The sequence below is a fragment of the Lithobates pipiens genome, unplaced genomic scaffold (genome assembly GCF_037356315.1).
Source record: "Lithobates pipiens isolate NorthernLeopardFrog02 unplaced genomic scaffold, aLitPip1_a1.2 Scaffold_27, whole genome shotgun sequence".
In the NCBI taxonomy this organism is placed as follows: Eukaryota; Metazoa; Chordata; class Amphibia; order Anura; family Ranidae; genus Lithobates; species Lithobates pipiens.
In genome coordinates this window covers 107,263,726-107,283,843 of record NW_027507788.1, presented here as the reverse complement: position 1 = coordinate 107,283,843, position 20,118 = coordinate 107,263,726, and the positions used below count along the sequence as shown (strand labels likewise).

The 20,118-nt window shown below is 46.1% G+C and overlaps 2 protein-coding genes across 5 annotated transcripts in view; one reads left to right on the top strand and one right to left on the bottom strand.

The window, feature by feature from the left end:
* Nucleotides 1–13,979, bottom strand: part of MPV17L (MPV17 mitochondrial inner membrane protein like) — a 37,513-nt gene extending 23,534 nt beyond the window's left edge. For 2 of the 4 annotated variants that reach the window (XM_077457332.1, XM_077457336.1), the window contains exon 1: nucleotides 13,797–13,979. The gene's annotated coding sequence lies outside the window, so the exon portion shown is untranslated. Of the gene's footprint in view, nucleotides 1–11,904; nucleotides 12,078–13,270; nucleotides 13,447–13,796 lie in introns of those variants that run through there. The other 2 variants (XM_077457334.1, XM_077457335.1) reach the window with 2 other exon arrangements.
* Nucleotides 13,980–14,202: 223 nt separating this feature from the next.
* Nucleotides 14,203–20,118, top strand: part of LOC143934056 (myosin-10-like) — a 297,595-nt gene continuing 291,679 nt past the window's right edge. The window contains exon 1 of the mRNA XM_077457325.1: nucleotides 14,203–14,345. The gene's annotated coding sequence lies outside the window, so the exon portion shown is untranslated. The remainder of the gene's footprint in view (nucleotides 14,346–20,118) is intronic.

Here is a 20,118-nt window from a genome sequence, read left to right as displayed (position 1 = left end):
TGACGAACAAGCCTACACACGAGCGGACTGTTCGCTGAAACAAGGTTTCAGCGGACAGTTTTTCGGAAATTCCGAAAAACCTTGTCCGTCAAACTGTCCGCTGAAACTGTCCGCTGAAAGCCCACACACGAGCGGACTGTCCGCCCAAACACTGTTCAGCGGACAAAGTTGGGCGAACAGTCCGCCCGTGTGTACGCGGCCTTAGTAAGAGAGTGCACAAACAACCTGTCTTGTGATGTTACTCCTTCTATATTGGGATCCTCAGAAGAGGATAAACCAGTATCTTCCAAATCTTTGGGAAGATCTACCTGATCCCCAGCGTCCTGAACCTCCAAAGGAGGATCTTGAGCACTAGATGGGTATCTGCTACGTTTAACCCCACTATAGTGGGATAAAATAGCATCAATCTTCTTTTCCAAATTAGCAATAGTAGAAGACAAAACCTCTCGTGTGACATACTCAGGGGCTGAAGTGTCTTGTGCGACTGCAAGCACAGTTTCCACTGACGCCAACACTCTCAGAATAGGATGACATTCTTTTGCAAATGGTTTTAGTTTGTGGTGTAACCATTGACCCCTTAGAACCCTTAGAGGAGTTCCTGGTCCCTTTGCCACTCGTAGCTTAAAAGCATAAAGCAGCGGCACTACCAGCAAAAGAATGTAAACTGCTGGGCTATAGTACAGTGCAATAGCTGCTATTAATCCCAGCTTCTTTACAGTACAATGTGTCAGAGGGAAATGCCTGTGTCACCAAACCTGATCCAGCCAACCTCTTTGCTCTGTCCCTCCACCGCCAGGCAGTAGCTTCACACACACCGCTTAAATCACTTCATGAACATGTGGCCGGCGTCTGACACACCGTTAGCCACAACCCCCTTTTCTTTTTCAAAGGAAAGCACTTTCCCGCGCGAGCCGCACCTACAGCATGCCGGGGGGGGGGGGCGGTGTTAAATCCTCCGCTGAGAGGCTGCGTTCTGCCCTTTATTTTATTAATTTAAAAAAAAAAAAGGCAACTATCTTGGTATCCTGTCCCCTGAAGGGGAATGGAGCCAATGTAGTGTCACAGTTTGCTGGCTATCACAGGATGCTGCGGAAGTGACGTTGTTGCGTACTGCGCATGCGCGATGCGTTCCAAACACTCGCGCCGTGCGTTCCAACATAGTTTCGGCAATACAGTTCAGCGAAACCATCACATAATGTTACGGAAGTGACGTTACACACAACACAAACACTGGGCCGTTCGTTACAACACTAATACTTCCCTTGTTACCTAGTAGGTTTTGCATTGCTGGGACTTGTAGTGCCTATCCTGAGCTACATGCTTCAATGTTCAGTGTCCTCATCCTTATCCCCGAGCTTCAATGTTCAGTGTCCATCCTTATCCCCCAGCTTCAATGTTCAGTGTCCATCCTTATCCCCGTGCTTCAATGTTCAGTGTCCTCATCCCTATCCGCGAGCTTCAATGTTCAGTGTCCTCATCCCTATCCCCCTGCTTCAATGTTCAGTGTCCTCATCCTTATCCCCAAACTTCAACGTTCAGTGTCCTCATCCCTATCCCCATGCTTCAATGTTCAGTGTCCTCATCCCTATCCGCAAGCTTCAATGTTCAGTGTCCTCATCTTTATCCCTGTGCTTCAATGTTCAGTGTCCTCATCCCTATCCCCATGCTTCAATGTTCAGTGTCCTCATCCCTATCCGCAAGCTTCAATGTTCAGTGTCCTCATCCTTATCCCTGTGCTTCAATGTTCAGTGTCCTCATCCTTATCCCAGAGCTTCAATGTTCAGTGTCCTCATGCTTATCCCCGAGCTTCAATGTTCAGTGTCCTCATCCCTATCCGCAAGCTTCAATGTTCAGTGTCCTCATCCTTATCCCGAGCTTCAATGTTCAGTGTCCTCATCCCTATCCCCCTGCTTCAATATTCAGTGTCCTCATCCCTATCCGCGAGCTTCAATGTTCAGTGTCCTCATCCTTATCCCCCTGCTTCGATGAGGACACTGAACATCGAAGCATGGGGATAAGGATGAGGACACTGAACATTGAAGCACGGGGATAAGGATGAGGACACTGAACATTGAAGATCGGGGATAAGGATGAGGACACTGAACATTGAAGCACAGGGATAAGGATGAGGACACTGAACATTGAAGCTTGCGGATAGGGATGAGGACACTGAACATTGAAGCATGGGGATAAGGATGAGGACACTGAACATTGAAGCTTGCGGATAGGGATGAGGACACTGAACATTGAAGCATGGGGATAAGGATGAGGACACTGAACATTGAAGCTCGGGGATAAGGATGAGGACACTGAACATTGAAGCTCGGGGATAAGGATGAGGACACTGAACATTGAAGCTTGCGGATAGGGATGAGGACACTGAACATTGAAGCATGGGGATAGGGATGAGGACACTGAACATTGAAGCACAGGGATAAGGATGAGGACACTGAACATTGAAGCTTGCGGATAGGGATGAGGACACTGAACATTGAAGTTCGGGGATAAGGATGAGGACACTGAACATTGAAGCAGGGGGATAGGGATGAGGACACTGAACATTGAAGCACGGGGATAAGGATGGACACTGAACATTGAAGCTCGGGGATAAGGATGGACACTGAACATTGAAGCTCGGGGATAAGGATGGACACTGAACATTGAAGCTCGGGGAAAAGGATGAGGACACTGAACATTGAAGCATGTAGCTCAGGATAGGCACTACAAGTCCCAGCAATGCAAAACCTACTAGGTAACAAGGGAAGTATTAGTGTTGTAACGCACGGCCCAGTGTTTGTGTTCTGTGTAACATCACTTCCGTAACATTATGTGATGGTTTCGCTGAACTGTATTGCCGAAACTATGTTGGAACGCACGGCGCGAGTGTTTGGAACGCATCGCCCATGCGCAGTACGCAACAACGTCACTTCCGCAGCATCCTGTGATAGGCAGCAAACTGTGACACTACACCAATCTGGGGGCACAGGAGGAGACCAGACCCCCCTTCTTACCGGAGGGTCTGTTGCGGCTGGAAGAGAGGAGGATTAAGGCTTCTGCTGTTTCTAGTGTCAGGATGGTGAGTGCTCAATACAGCCCCCAGTGGTGACCCATAGGCATGACAACATTATACTTAGAAGGAGAAATTCCTGAGAAAATCTCCCTTACCTTATCCTCGCAGCAGGGTTTTATCAGAGATAAAGAACAATTTTCACCCTTCAGGGTGGGCTCTGAGACCTTTTAGGAAACCTTCAGGAACTGGGGAACCTCGGGTTACCCACAATCCTGGACCTGCGACAGCACCCTGCCAGTAAAAAACTTTATGGCCTTACTACCATAAAGTACTGGATCCCAGGGCCCAGCTCTCTAAAGAGAAGCGTTCGCAAGCAAAACCTCATTTCTGCGGACATGTGGCCCGGGGACAATTAATTTAGCCCATGAAATGACATCGGAATGGATCTGGTCAGCATGGCTAGCCCCAGCAAGGATTGCTACCAGTGGAGCTCAGCACATCTTTACTCGTGACCAACACCTTAGACACTGGCAAAAAAACTGAAGACTCCCAGTAGTGGGAGGGGTTATATGGGGGAGTACAAGCCTTAGGGGCGGGCCAGTGTCCATCACCTGTCGGTCCGATATAACCCACAAAGTAACTACAATTGGCTCTGTGTCCCCTGATGTAAGAAAATAAATTAGTCAATGCGGAATCTTCGGTAAACCACCGACTGGTTCAGGGGCTTTAAGTTTAAGCCTGTACTTCCCTGAGGGTTTCCGTACCACAAACATGTGGGAGTAAAACCTCTCTCCTCTTTCATCCCCTGGGACATGGCACACTACATTCTGGCTTTCCAAATCTCTTAGTGACTCCAACAGGGCCTCGGGTTTCTCCACTCTCTAGGGAAGATCTGTGACCAGGAGTCTGCGAGGGGAGATCTTAAAAACTCTAGGCGGTATCCCCTCCTTATGATCTCCAGAATAGAGAAAAATCCCCTGTCAATGGGATACCACATAGCTTGACTTTGGAGGTGCTATCCCGCTTCTAAGTCTTAAGCCATAAGGCCCTTCTGGTCGAATTGGCTAGAGGATCTGGCGGACATGCAGACAGATTCTGCCGATGCGTCCGCTATATAGGCCCACCCCTTTAAGCAGCATGGGGAAGAAAGAGAGTATTGTCTCCTTATGCCACATACACAGAATTTCGGCCAGCAATAGACCGATGAGAGCTTTTCATCGGAAAATGTAACCGTGTGTATGCTCCATCGGAATTTTGCTGGGCGAATTTCCGCCAGCAAAAGACTGAGAGCAGGTTCTCAATTTTTTCAGATGGAAAAAAACAGAAATTCCGATCGTGTGTGTGTAATTCCGAAGCGCAAAAACTCATGCATGCTCAGATTCAACTACGAGACGGAAGCTATTGGCTACTGGCTATTGAAATTCCTTTTTCTAGTCCCGTCATACGTGTTGTACGTTACCACGTTCTTGACCATTCGGAATTTGGTGTGACCGTGTGTATGCAAGACAGCTTGAGCGAAATCCCGTCGGAATAACCAGCAGAGCTTTTTCCGACTAAAATTCCGATCGTGTGTACGCTGAATTAGAGGTTCCTGCTTCTATGTAGGTCTGCATCTGGGAAAGCCAGTAGTCTAAGTTATGGGCCACTACTGTAATGGCCATCGCCGGCTTCAAATTTCACACGGATGACTCCCAGGATTTCTTCAATGATCCTTTTTTCCATAGCATCTGATAAGGCCCCCCTCTTCGAAGGCCTGATTAGTATGCCTAGACACCTGGGAAAAGGCTGCGTCCATTTTTGGATTCTTATTTCATACGGACAATGGGTCCTCTGAAAATGGAAACCTCCTTTTCAGGGCCCTGGAGAAGAATGGCTTCCTTTCCGGATCAACTATTTTTTGACCACGTCCACCAGACCATTGTGGACAGGCAAAAACCTTCCTCTTCTGTTCATCCATGCCCTGATACATCTGATCATGGAGCGTCAAAGGCTTTGTCAGCCTGAATTCCAAATGTGGTGTGAATAGCCCAACGATCCTCTACCTCCTCTAGGGAAAGTTTATACCGTGAAGGCCTGTTAGACTCACTGTCACGACCTTCCCACTCTGACTCTACCTGGGAGCCCGTGGCTGCACTGTCCGGTTCCTCCTCAGCCTCCACCTTGGAGACCCCTGGAGTCTCTGGAAGGGATGACTGGCAGGGCTGGTGCTGAACCCTCTTCTAGCAGAGGAACTACTGCTGGTAAGGGGGCCGCTTAAAAAGCAAACCTTCAAAACATATTTTAAATGACTGGAAAGTTGAGGAAAGCTCCTTAACTGAGGCCACCAAATCGCTATCCTGCTTGGATGACTGTTCCCTAACCAGCGCCTCTATGCACTCCCTGCACAACACTTTAGTCCAAGTATCACCTAACGTGGCCCTACAGGAGGGGCATTTCCTTTTAGAGCTATGAAATACATAAAGGAGCATAGGGGGTCTGTTAGCAGTTATTGTGGCCCTCAACCCCCCTCCGCCAGTTGCCCTTAGGGAACACACCTGGGGAACAACTCCAGAGCCCCCTCCCAGGGTCCTGAACCTCCCTCCTCCTCCTCCTCTGACCACCCATAGAAGCTAACTGGTGGTGGGGGGGGCAAAGGTAAGGGGGAATCCCTCCCTAGGTGTTCCTTACCTTCGGATGGCTGGAGCTGGCATCGCTGTGAGCAGTCTGGGCTGACATTGCCTTCGACATGCCTGAGGTGTGGTCTCCTCCGGAGCCTCTCGCTGTCTGTACAGCGTTCCTGGCTCCCTCCGGCCTCTGCCAGGCCCATTTTCAGCATCCGTGGCCAGAACCAAGCTCCACTTGGGGCCGGTTTTCATGGAACCGGCCGATGTTGTCCGACATTTGGCCAGTGTGCATTAGGCTTTGCTAGAGCCAACGTTTGGTTCAAGCCCCTTTCACATGGGCGGACTGCACATCGGGACAACTATTCCGGGTAACCCAAATTTAGGATTTATTTTCATCTTCACTCCCAGGATAAATAGGACAAATTATGAATCTCCCTAATGAGGTCAGTAATAAAAACCTGACAGGTGTTCTAATCCCTCTCCCTTCTATCCAAAACTAAAAAAAAAAAAAAAAAATCCTTTAGTAATTTTAACCACCTGCAGGGCGCACGCGGAGCGCACTGCGACCACCGAGTCACTGATCCTCGGATGATCACCAATCTGAGTAAGGGGCCGATCCCGGCCCCTTACCATGTGATCAGCTGTCAGCCAATGACAGCTGATCACATGATGTAAACAAAAGCTCAGTGATCGTTTTTTTTTTCTCCTCGTGCTGACAGTGGAGGAGAAAAAAAAAGCTGATCACCAGCTCAGCTTAAAGGGACATCAGTCCCGAAACGGAAGAGGCAATTATGCCTCATAATTGGAACATGAAAGTGCCCACAAGTGCCACCTATCTATGCCCACAAGTGGTGCCAATCAGTGCAACATAGAAGTGCTGCCTATCAGTGTAACCGATCAGTGCCCATCACTGCCACCCATCAGTGCCAATCTCTGTCACCTCATCAGCGCCCATCACTGCAGCCTCATCAGCGTACATCAATGACGGACAAAAATTACCCATTTTAAAATTTTATAACAAAATTTAAAAACGCTTTTCTTTTAAAAAAATCCGTCTTTTTAAATTTTTTTTAACAAAAAATAAAAATCGCAGGTGATTAAATACCACAAAAAGAAAGCCCTATTTGGGGGGAATAAAATTATAAAAATTTCATTGGGGTACATTGTTGTATGACCGCGCAATTGTCATTCAAAGTGCATCAGCGCTGACAGCTAAAAATTGGTCTGGATAGGAGGGGGGGTTTAAGTGCCCAGTAAGCAAGTGGTTAAAGCAGAGCTCCACCCAAAAGGCAAAGACCCACTTTTGGCACTTCAGGTTCAGGTGACCACATCGCTGGATGCTTGGACAGGTGAGTGTTTGTTATTAGAAGATTATCAGAAGACAGCAGGAACCACTCAGAACGCGCAGCATGACTCGCACATGCGCAGTGGGAACCAGGCTGTGAAGCCGCAAGGCTTCACTTACCGATTCCCTTCCTGAAGATGCCGGTGCCTGCACCCGGGAGCCGAGGGACGAGACGGCTTCGGGTGAGGACATTGCAGGTCCTCTGGACAGCAGCTACAGTATTTGTCGCTGCTGACTTTAATTATTATTTTTGGGCGGAACTCCACTTTAAGCTGTTACTGTGACCACCGATCAGAACTGGCCAAGGTACTCTGCGCTGTCATATTGCAAGGGGAAGGTCCAGGTAAGAACACCAGCAGGGATGAGCTCAGGTGAGTTCTAATCCTAGTTTGCACCCTCATGAGCTACCCTGCCAGGAAGCTGTTACTATGGACTACAAATTATAAGTGGCCAACGCATTCTCTGCCTCCCAGCCATGCTTATACATAACCCTTGCATAGGTGTGGCCTAGGGATAAGATACAGAGAGAGCCTTCCCTCTGTACACTTTTAGTTTTGTTAAATCTAAAGGAGATTGTATAAAGATTGTACAGTCAGATTGTAACATGTATGGGGAGTTAAAAGGCTAAGCCCACCTTTCTGACCATCCTTCATGTTATAATTCTATTCAGATTGAAACATGGTCACATCCTCCATCCCCCCACAACACCCCCTCTTACTAACTTGGGGGTTCTCCCCTCTGGTGTATTCTGTGCGTTTTTTAACCACTTGCCGACCGTCAAATGAAGGCCAGGTGGCACAGGTCTTGTGGCGGGAGGGCATCATATGACTCCGCTCGCCACCGAGGGGGGTGAACAGCCATTGGGTATGGCCATTTACCACGTGATCAGCCGTGATGAAGTCACGGCCGATCACAGATGGTTACACCCCCACTGTGCACGGCGTGTGCGTGCTGCGCGTGCACATCTCGTTGCCGCTTACAGTGTACACCAATCACACTGATTGCCCCCCCCCCCCCCCGCAATAAAGAGGATCTGTCACCACCCATCATAGTACCTGTCACAGCCGATCAAAGTACCCGAGTACCTGTCACAGTCCATCCGAGTACCCGAGTACCTGTCACAGCCCATCCGAGTACCCAAGTACCTGTCCCAGTCCATCCGAGGACCTGTCCCAGTCCATCCGAGTACCCGAGTACCTGTCCATCGGAGACTGTCCCAGTCCAACTGAGTACGCGAGTAGCTGTCCCAGTCCATCGGAGTACGCGAGTAGCTGTCCCAGTCCATCGGAGTACGCGAGTAGCTGTCCCAGTCCATCGGAGTACGCGAGTACCTGTCCCAGTCCATCGGAGTACGCGAGTACCTGTCCCAGTCCATCGGAGTACGCGAGTACCTGTCCCAGTCCATCGGAGTACGCGAGTACCTGTCCCAGTCCATCGGAGTACGCGAGTACCTGTCCCAGTCCATCGGAGTACGCGAGTACCTGTCCCAGTCCATCGGAGTACGCGAGTACCTGTCCCAGTCCATCGGAGTACACGAGTACCTGTCCCAGTCCATCGGAGTACGCGAGTACCTGTCCCAGTCCATCGGAGTACGCGAGTACCTGTCCCAGTCCATCGGAGTACGCGAGTACCTGTCCCAGTCCATCGGAGTACGCGAGTACGAGTACCTGAATACCTGTCCCAGTTCACCTGAGTACCTGTCACAGTTCCTCTGAGTACCCGAGTACCTGTCACAGTCCATATGACTACCTGAATGCCTATCACCGCCCTTCAGAGTACCCAAATACCAGTCACCAGGCCATCAGAGTACCCGAGTACCTGTCATCAGGCCATCAGAGTACCAGAGTACCTATCTGCAGCCCATAAGAGTATCCGAGTACCTATTTGCAGCCCATGCCTCATAGAATATACGTTGGGGTGTTTGCTTTCCAAAATGTGGGTAATTCCATTAATTAATTAATGCTCCAGGACCTTCAAAAGTGGGAATGAAATGAGATGTGTTATTTATGCTCCTAGAACGCTTGAAGGTACTACTTCAATTTTTGGCCTCTGTATGTGACCAGGCTGTGTAAAAGTCCTACACATGTGGTATCGCCATACTCAGGAGGAGTAGCATAATGTGTTTTGGGGTGTAATTTTTGCTATATACATGCTATGTGTTAGAAATATCTTATAAATTGATAACTTTGTGTAAAAAAAAATTGCGTTTTCATTTTTTACCACATTTTCCAAAAACTTCTGGAAAAAAATGAACCATTCAAAAAACGTATTATGCCTCACAGATTATACGTTGGGGTGTTTGCTTTCCAAAATGGGGTAATTTTATGGGCAATTCCATTGTCCTAGTACTCCAGGGCCTTCAAAAGTGTACCGGTAATAGGTGGCTGTGAAATGAGATGCGTCATTTTTGCTTGTGGAACGCCTGAAGGTACTACATCAATGTTAGTGCTCTGTATGTGGCCAGGCTGTGTAAAAGTCTCACACATGTGGTATCACCGTACTCGGGAAGAGTAGAAGAATGTATTTCGGGGTGTAATTTATTTTATGCATATGCTGTGTGTGAGAAATAACCTGATAATATGACAATTTTGTAAAAAAAAAAAAAAAAAAAAAAATAAAACAAATTTTCATTTTGCAAAGAATTGTGGGAAAAAATGACAACTTAAAAAAACTCACCATGCCACTTACTTAATACCTTGGAATGTCTACTTTCTAAAATGGGGTTATTTTTACCAAAGATATGTAGCAGTATAAATTTTGGCCAAAATTTATGAAGAAAAATTACTAATTAGCAAAATTGTATGACAGAAACAAAGAAAAAGGCATTTTTTTCTCAAAATTTAAGTTTTTTTATTTATAGCACAAAAAATAAAAACCCACTAGTGATTAAATACCACTAAAAGAAAGCTCTATTTGTGTGGAAAAAAGGACACAAGTTTCATTTGGGTACAGTGTTGCATGACTGAGTAATTGTCATTCAAACTGTGAGAGCGCTGAAAGCTGAAAATTGGTCTGGTCAGGAAGGGGGTGTAAGTGCACTGTACTGAGGTGGTTAATTTAGCACTTTTTTTGTGTGGCTCTGTCACATCATTCACTCACAGGATCTATGAATGAACAGAGGCGTCCCATTGGCAGAGGGACTCATAGACCACAATGGACACCATAGTGGTATTACTGCACTCGTAGTTTATTGATCCTTCCTCCAGCCCCTAGACTGAAGGTCCTCTGTATGGACCTTGGCAGGGGCAATAGTCTGCAGGGGTCTGAGAACTGTACCTGCCACCCACTGATCCCTGCCACCATGCTTTGCAGGCAAAAAATACATAAACATTATTTGTTAATCAATGAGTGTGCATTTTTATTTATTTTTCGGCAAAAGGTGGACTGTGCCTTTAAGCCACCGGCATGGGGACAGACCCAGCTGTGATCGTTCTGAAATATTTCCACAAACAACTCTTTTGTATCTGATCCTGTCCTTGGAAATCCTTTCCATATAATACCTCCTATCTTTTAGAGATAGAAATGTATTAGCAAAAGTATGTAGGCCTAGGACACACCCCCTTAAAGGAGAATTTTACACTAAATTATTAGTTGACTCCACAAGTGCCTTTTTTTTTTACTATTCCTTTATATTGGCCTTTGAAATATAAAAATGCAGCCATTTAGAAATTGGACGAAAGGTTTAGCACTGGGAAACACTTTTTGATAGATAAATAGTGCATTTTATATACAACTATATAGATCAGACCAGAATGAGGAGGAAAGAGGGACAGAGGGACATTGCTCCAAAATCAGGGACAGTTGGGATCATATATATAACCAAAAGTATTGGATTTTTGAAGACAAAAATCTGCAGAAAATCGAATAGTGTGTATGGGGTCTAAAGCCTCGTACACTCGGTACCGGTTATTGGTCAACCGAGCATCCAATTTTTGCCAAAAGGGCTTTTGCCAGGATCTTGTCTTGCATCTACACAATTGTTTTACCACAAACACGTATGTAGTAATGTACTACAAGGAAGTTCAGCTCTTGAGCGCCACCCTTTGGTCCCCTTCTGCTGATTTCATGTTTAGAGAGCATTGATTCTGACCATGCATGTTTGTACTTTCAACTTTTGTGTGACGGATTTGTGTACTGACTATACGAAAATCTGACGTCAAACCTTTGTCCGCCGAACATGTACTAGCCTGTCATGCGAAAACTGGACAATTGTTAGAGGAGCGTATTAACGGCAAGATTTTAGGACAACAGTCTGTTGACAGACAATCCCCTGCCAACAATCGTACCGTGTGTACGAGGCTTTAAGGTTTGACCTCATATTATATGGTTTTGGTAAATCCGAAGACAAAAATCTTCAGAAAATCTAATAGTGTGTATGGGGTCTTAGTCCATCCTTTGCAGCTATAACAGCTTCAACTCTTCTGGGAGGTTTATCAGTGTGCAGGGTGGATAAAAAGTAACGATTTTTTTTTTCTTTTTAATCCGGATTTTGGGGATTTAAATTTGATTTGTTTTTTTTATTTAAATCAAATTTATTTTAATACAATGCTTTTGGAGTAAAAATATATCTAAAGATAGTTTTCTATTTAGGATATGTTAATAATATTGTTTATTCAGCATGAAATGGAGCTCAATTATGTAGCATGAGGCTGCAATATTTACACTTTTGGTAAACTTATTCAATGAATTCAAGCTCTGCAAGCTGAGATAACATGCACTGCATTGATGTGTTCACACAATTTCACAGTAACCATGAGATAAACCGAGTTCAGGAATATTCCATTATCACATTGTTTTACAAATCTATGTACACTACAAACTGTATTGAATCGGTTCTGATATCGCTGTTTTACTAACCTGACAGCTTATTATTCTAAATAGGAAACATTGTTCATTTTGTTTGCAAATATTAAAGATTCTAACTACCAGCAAGAATGAGTCCTTACATGTAAAGAGCATCCATCATTTCAGATCCATCATGGCAGCACCTGTTAGTGGGCATCCACTCCCCTGCTGCCGCCATGTCCCTCGCCTTGTTGTGCCACTGCTGCATCACCAGCCATCCCAATAAAGTGAATGGGACTGTTGATGAGTCAAATGCGGGTCAGAAGAGGAGCCGCTGCGGGACAGAGATGACAGTCGCTCTTTAAAAACTAGGATTTAAATCAAGCCGTTTTACTAGAGATTTAAATCAAACCCACCCTGGGAGTGTGTCTATGGGAATGTTTCACCATTCTTCCAGAAGTGCATTTCTGAGGTCAGGCACTGATGTGGACGAGAAGGCCTGGCTTGTAGTCTTCGCTCTAATTCATCCCAAAGGTGTTCTATCGGGCTGAGGTCAGGACTCTGTGCAGGCCAGTCAAGTTTCCTCACCCTAAAGGGTGGGCCAACTCAATATTGAACCTTATAAACTAAGACTGGCATGCAATTAAAGTTCATATGCAGGAGTTCCAATACTTTTGGCAATATAGTGTGTGTATATATATATATATATATATATATATATATATATATTTATTTTTCTCTGCAGCTATTACCTTTTGTACTACCCCCTCCCTTTAGAATGTAAGCTCTATGAGCAGGGCTCTCCTGTACCTTTTGTATTGAACTGTACTGTAATTGTGTTGCCCCCCCCCCCCCCCCCCCCCGCCCCATACATTGTAAAGAGCTGAGTAAACTGTTGGCGCTATATAAATCGTGTATAATATTACTAATAATATATATATATATATATATTTATTTTTTCCCCCCCACACACTGTATATACATACAAACACACTGGCCATAACATTATGACACCCGGCCATCCGGATGATGTGAAAGAAAACATGATTCATCAGACCAGGTCACCTTCTTCCATTGCTCAGTAGTGCAGTTCTGATGCCCATGTGTCCATTGTAGGCCCTTTTGGCTGTAGTCATGGGTCATCGTGGGCACCCTGACCAATCTGTGGCAAGCTCTGTGTGTTCTGACACCTTTCTATGGGAACAAGCATTCACTTCATCAGACATGGGAGCTCCAGTAGCTCTTGTATTGGATGGACTGCACAGTGAGTCCTGGCCACCCATGATGAACATGTGGTTGGCTCACCCATCTTCCTTCCTTGGACCAACTCGGTAGGTCCTGACCACTGCAGCCCAGGAATGTCTGCCCATTATAATGGGGCTCTTGTCAAAGTCACTCAAATCCTTACCATTGCCCAATTTTTCTGATTTCTACACAACTTCAGGGAACATGTTCACCTGCTGTCTAATATATCCCAGCTGCTCCTAGGTGGCGCTGTAATGACATGATGAATGTTATTCACTTTACCTGTCAGTGGTCAGAATGTTATGGCTGATCGGTGTACATATACATAGCCTTCCAGCATATTACAAAGCCGATCGTTCTTATATGCAGTGCACGCTGTCCCTATCACCTACAATGATACAACACGTACACTCCGCACTGTCACCGCTCTGCCAATCCGAGCAAAGCGTGTTCCAAACCACGCCCACAAAGCACTGCCCTCTGCTCCCAGACCACGCCCCCAAAACTGACCAGCCCCCGGACCACGCCCACCCGAACCGGACCAACTCACAGAGAACGCCCACCCAACCCCGACCACGCCCACCTAACCCTGACCTGCTCCCAACTCGCCCGCTATTCTTGAAAGGGGGCGTAGCCCGCCGTACGCCTTCACGTATCGGACCTTTTCATTGGTAGATAGAAGTGGGCGGAAACCAGGGTTTTGTTGTATTCAGCTTCTGCTCACTAGCGCCCTCCCCCTGTAGCACTAATACCTGTCACCTCTTGCACAGACAAACTGGGAGTCTTCTACGGACTGAGGCGCACTTACCGCAGTGCTTGTGCCATGTACTGTCGTCAGTCACCACCGGCCTCCGTGCCCAGCCTACTGCTCTTCTGTGCCAGCCTCTATCCGCCGTGCCAGCCTTGAGGCGTCCGCAAGCTCCTCCCAGCCGCTTTGGTAGACTCTTATCACCTGTCACATGCCGCAAGCCTCTGTTCCTTTCTCTTCATTCTTATTGGTCGCTAAGTACGCCAGTCACACACTCCGCTTTGCCACTGGCCAGTCCGGGCGCCGGCCATTAGTCCCGCCTCTGTGCCGGCTTCTCAATGGCTCCCTAGTAACGGAGCCGCAGCCTCGGCCTCTGCGTACAAGTGTGAGTGTGGCCGGCAGGGGTCGCTCCAGCGGCGAGGCATGGAGTCGGCAGCAGTGCGGTGTCCGTGACGTCATGCTGTGCTGAGTCCTATGAGCCTGTCCCAAGTTCTCGGTCTGCTGTCCGCTCAGTACACCGGCTGTTCTCTCCCTGCTGTCCTATCACTGCGGGGAAGTTCCATCTCAGGCACCAGACACCCCGGGCATTGTCATCATCAGTGTCACCAGGTAACCAGTCGTCTGATGATGTCATCTGTTATTGTTGTGATGTCACAGCCTGGACATGTGATTGGTGTGCATGGGGAGCACTGTGCACTCTCCATGCAGATGATGGGTGAGGGCTGTGTGTGTGTGTGTGTAACCCTCCACTGACAGGCAGATCTGATGATGGGGATAGGGACAGATCGGTGTCCTGGCTGTATCTGTGATCTATGTGGATCCTGTATTACTCAGGCCTGCTCAGGATTTGCTTGTCATTGCAGGATCAGAATCATGTCTGTGCCCCCCAATATCACCCAGCATATCGCTATTTCTGTTGTCACCCCATTCAGCCCATCTCATTTTCTCTAAACGGCATGTACACCATATGACATCACAGCACACCATATGACGTCTCAGTGCGCCATATGACATTGCAGCGGTTTGCGCGCCATATGACATCAGTGGTTAGCACACCTGCCTTGCAGAGCTGGGGTCCTCAGTTCAAGTCCCAAATAGGACACGGCATGGAGCTTGTATGGGTTTCCTCCCACATTGCAAAGACATGCTGGTAGGTTCCTGTGTCTGTATGAGAGGAATGTTGGGTTGTAAGCTCCATGAGGACAGGGACTGGTGTCAGTGATCAGTGGTGTAGCAGATGAAAACACTGATTCATAGAGGTAATGTTCATTAAGCTGTTGCCGTCCATGTAACACATATGTGCAGAGGCTAATGGGTGGGCTTTAAAAAGTGGTTGTGAACCCTTCCATATACCCAGTGAAGTGACTGGCCTCAGGTGGTACACATAGATGAAACCAATCCGCCTACATAAGTTGTACCTGTTTATCTGCAGTCTTCTCTTCTCTACATCCATTCAAAGTCCACAATTTAAGAAGCTTGTTTGAGCTGTCAGGAAAAAAAGTGACCGAGAGCTGATTGGAGGGAAGGGACACACAGGAACAGAGCTGAGGCTGTCAATCAGCTGGAGGCCCCTCCCCTGTCACCATTTTTCTCTTGGTGTCAGGAAAACTTGTCAGACGTGACTTATGCTGATAGCAGAGGAACAAAGCAGCAGACAGAAATGACACTTAGTGCTCTGGATAGACACATTATAGAGGGATATGCTTTGTTCGTATTTCCTAGCTGTGCTGGGAACTCAGCCTGCTCTCCTCCAATGATCAGACGTGTCCTGACACCCGCCCTGCACAGCATTTCACTGAAAAGATCTGAGTGCTGCGGTTTCTCCTCTCCCAGCTCTTGGGCAGCTGAGAAAAGAGGGAATGTCATCATTCATAAAAAAGAAAAGGGGGGGGGGGGAATCGATAGAGATATATATATATATATATATATATATATATATATATATATATATATATATACACAAATGTTTGCCTTTCATTTCTATTTTAAACTTAGAGTTGTTTTACAAGGTGATCGATTACAATCACTTGAACTGCAGGCTAGTAACTGGGAAATGTACAGTATAGGAGCAGTTTTACCTTACAGAAGACTTTTGTATTCCTGAGGTTTACACAGCCATACACTGTACAAAATTGTCTCAGTGGGTGGCCCTCTCAGCCATCTCCCACGTGACATCCCTCGATTAACCACTTACCAACCGCATAACCCAGTTATACGGCGGCAGAGTGGCTCTCCTGCACTGGATCACATACATAGTAAGCGATCCAGCACTTCAGGGTACACACTGCTGGTGACCCGGCTGTGCTGTGGTTAAAAACAGTGCAACCCAATCAGTGGGGGGATGGCAGACATCCATTGGTCGGCATCCACTGATTGGCTTGTGCTGTGCCTAATTAGGGAAGCGAATGACCGAACAGAGCTCTGCCTATGTAAACAAGGCAGAGTTCCGTCCTGTCAGCAAGGATGTGCTGGATTTTGTTTGGGGGTAAAATACAGCACATCCATTAGTGAAAACACTTCAAAGTACACACAGAAACACTGGTTAGGCACGCATTTAACCCTTTGCTCATCCTAGATTAACCCCTTCCCAGCCAGTGTCATTAGTACAGTGACCGTGCACCCACAACTGCAGCTCTGGACCCCTGCACACTAAACATTGCCCCCACCCAGCATTGGACCCCTGCACATTACACTTTGCTCCATCCAGCTCTTGACCCCCTACACATTGCTCCCCCCCCCCAGGATTGGACCCCTGCACATTACACATTGCCCCTTCCTACCTTACTGTAGTTTGCAGAACTGGACACACAGCAGAACAGAGGGTGGGAACTGTTGGAGTTAATTTTTAATATTAACAATCTAATTGGTTGCTAGTACCACCTAGCAACCAATCACCTGCTGGTTAACTTTAAGAGCCCTTTCACACTGCCAGTGCGGCTGCGTTAGCAGTAAAGTGCCTCTAGTTTTAGCTTCGGCATCTCTGCCCTTTGATTTCAATGGCGGGGTGGTTTAGGAGCAGTGTATACACTGCTCCCGCACCGCCCCAAAGACGCTGTTTGCACCGCCCCAGTGTGAAAGCAGTCAGGCTTTCACACTGGGGAGGCTTGAGATTTGCTTTTCAGGAGCTTTACAGGCGATATTATTTTTTCTGGGAGCCTGCAGCCACATGCCGGAGAGTCCCACAACTCACGGGAGACTTGGGATGTCTGTTTAGAGTGCAAAAAAAATAAAAAAAAACCCAATGGTGATCAAATAACACCAAAAGAAAGCTGTAATTGTGTGGAAAAAAAGGGCCTGGTCATGAATGGGGGTAAATCTTCCTTAGGTCAAGTGGTTAAAATAAATCTAAGTAGATGGGTGGAAGATTGTTGGCTGCTGAGCAGCTGCATCCAATCAGAAGCAGCCACTGCTCGGGTATTTTGATAGTGGGTAGGTCCAGCTGTCAAAATAGCTACAATGGAAAATACATCCTATGGGGTGGATGGAGGAATCATTTTGAGGTTGTTTTTTTTTTGTTTGTTTTTTTAGTTCAGCCTATGGGTAATGCCTGCTTTAGTGCCCTCTTTTCCTGTTCTGGTGGCAACTCCAAATTTTGATTTCTCCCTCACCTTCAGTCTATAGGGACAGTGGTCACTAACAGAAATCAAAAGAGTGCATTTTCCCAATGAAGACACATACATCAATAAAAACCCGACAGGGGTTCCAACCACACATCACTGTATCCAAAACTAAAATAAAAGCTTTGGCTTTAGATACAGCAAACGCTGTACAATCCTCACTGCGCAGATCATCAGATAGTAATTACAGAGGATAGTAATTCCGTTCATTATTAGTATTGCTCTTGATGGGTAGTACTAATCATAAACCGATCTAGTTCTTATACATAAGTAAATGTCATACTTACCTGCAGTGTCATCTGTGGATTTATATTATTAAATTCCTGTAAAACTGCAGTCAGAAGTGCAGATCACCAGAATCTACAAGGTAAATGGCTCAAAGGACAAAGGACACATGGCCCTTCTGATAAGTTGAGAGAGAGGTCATCAAAGGACCTGACCTTAGAGAGAAATCCAACAACCCAGTTTGCTAGTTGTTAGGAATTGATCTACCCATAGATATCAGGTGACAGTTGGATGTGTAGTTTCTGCTCTTGGTGAATCTGTATTGTCTTACATTGAGAATAAATCCATAACCATTGGGCAGAAAGATCCAAAGCAGACAGTTTTTTTCCCTTTAAAACAAAAAGTTTGTTCTGTAAGCGCTACAGAAGTTGGAGTGTCCATAGATCTGGATTGGGCAGCATCATCCTATGTGTATGGGAACCCCTGATGAATTGCTCACTGTCTATCCTATCCTAGAGGTTGCTGTGTAGGCTTATACAGCACTCCTTGGGCCTGAAAATCGGTGTGCTCGTGCTGTAAATTATACTCAGCTCTGGTGGTTAAGAACTCAGCCCCATGTCTCCCATGCCTCCCTATTGGCCTAATGCGTGATTAGGGAGGCACCAGAGGTGGGAAAGGCCAACCTCTGGACTAGAGGAGCTGGTTGAGGTTTGCCAGAGCAGTCCATCCTTCTCCATTGGACTGCAACACTTCCAAAGCAGGGCGCAACACTGATGTCCCCCACCTGTAGCCATGCCCCTCTGATGTGTTTCGCTAATGGGGGAATTTGTATGTTTTTAGATTTCCTTATTATTGTTTGTGCATATTGGAGCTCACTAATGAATTCTAAGCCTCCGGATCTTGGTTAAGGGGTCATACAAGGACAAAGTCTGCTTACTTATACCAAAGGAATGCGTGATTGTAAACTGACCAAGTCCTTGAGGGTTCATACTGCAAAGGGAGTTGGCTTGGGGGTGGTCTATTCCTCACACACAAGTCTAAATACTACAGTTATCACTGAACATTTAGTCTCGTATCCAGAGCTGCAACATGCATGTGTCTGATCTGATTACCTGGCCACGCCTTTATGGGGAGACTCCATGGCAAAACAGCATCCTTTATTAAGTATTCTTGTCCTATTTTCTTTATCAGTCATTACTTTTAATAAATGTTATACTTCTAAGTATTTGCGTGATCTCTTTTCACATTTCAAATAAAAGACTGTAAAAGAACGTAAACTATCACATGACTGTAATGCAACATTCAATAATTGGGTGACATCAGGGCAAAAGTCATCAGTTGGGTGTGGCTACAGGCGGGCACATTCAGCGAACATGTCTTGAATACACTTATTTTACAGGATTGACGTCATCAGTGTGCAGCCCTCTTTGCAGAGAATTTTGCTGGCAAGACCAAAAGGAAGAACACAATATATTGATGTATATTGGTAGTTGAAGAGGGTGCCCATAAGTGAGCAGAGCATTGAACACAGTGAAGAAAAGACTGAAGAAAGTATTTTTGCGATTTGGCACTGTGTCGGTTTAACTGAAAATTGCGTGGTCGTGCGACGTTGCACCCAAACAAAATTGACGTCCTTTTTTCCCACAAATAGAGCTTTATTTTGGTGGTATTTGATCACCTCTGCAGTTTTTATTTTTTGCGCTATAAACAAAAAAGAGCGACAATTTTGAAAAAAAAACACAATATTTTTTACTTTTTGCTATAATATCCCATTTTAAAAAAAAGAAAACAAATTTTTTCCTCAGTTTAGGCCGATTTGTATTCTTCTACATATTTTTGCTAAAAAAAAAATGCAATTAGTGATTATTGATTGGTTTGTGCAAAAGTTATAGCATCTACAAAATAGGGGATAGATTTATGACACAGATCCACGGTCCTCGGTCCTGCTGTGTTCCCGGGCAATCGTGGGTGCCCGGCGGACATCGCGGCTGCCGGGCACAAGCACCGGGTCCCAAGCGATGTTGTGCGCGGCGGCGTACGCGCCCCCTAGATGGCTGGGAATCAGAGGACGTCATATGACGCCCACCCAGGATGGAAGATCCCATCTGTGGGTGTCATATGACTATACGCCGGGGCTGAAGTGGTTAAAGTAGAACTATAGGCAAAACATTTTTTTCATTTTTGGATAGAGTAAAGGAGGGTTATAACCATTGTCAGATTTTTTTTTTTTTTTTTTTGTGTGCCATCTGTGTCTCATTTTGGAGATTTCCCCACATATTAAGGGAATCTCTTGGGGACCCCCAGGTCACCAGAATTGGGGCCCCTGATGGATGATTTTCCCTCTATTGCTTTTCTGGGGACAACCCAAAATTTGGGATTTTCTTTTACTTTCACTGATAACAGTAAACAGGACAAATAGAGAGGGTGAATATCCTTACTGGGGGCAAAGACGGCAATAAAAACTGACAGGGGTTACAATCCATCTTCACTCTATCCAAAGCTAAAAAAAAATAGTATTGCCTTTAGTTATACTTTAAGAA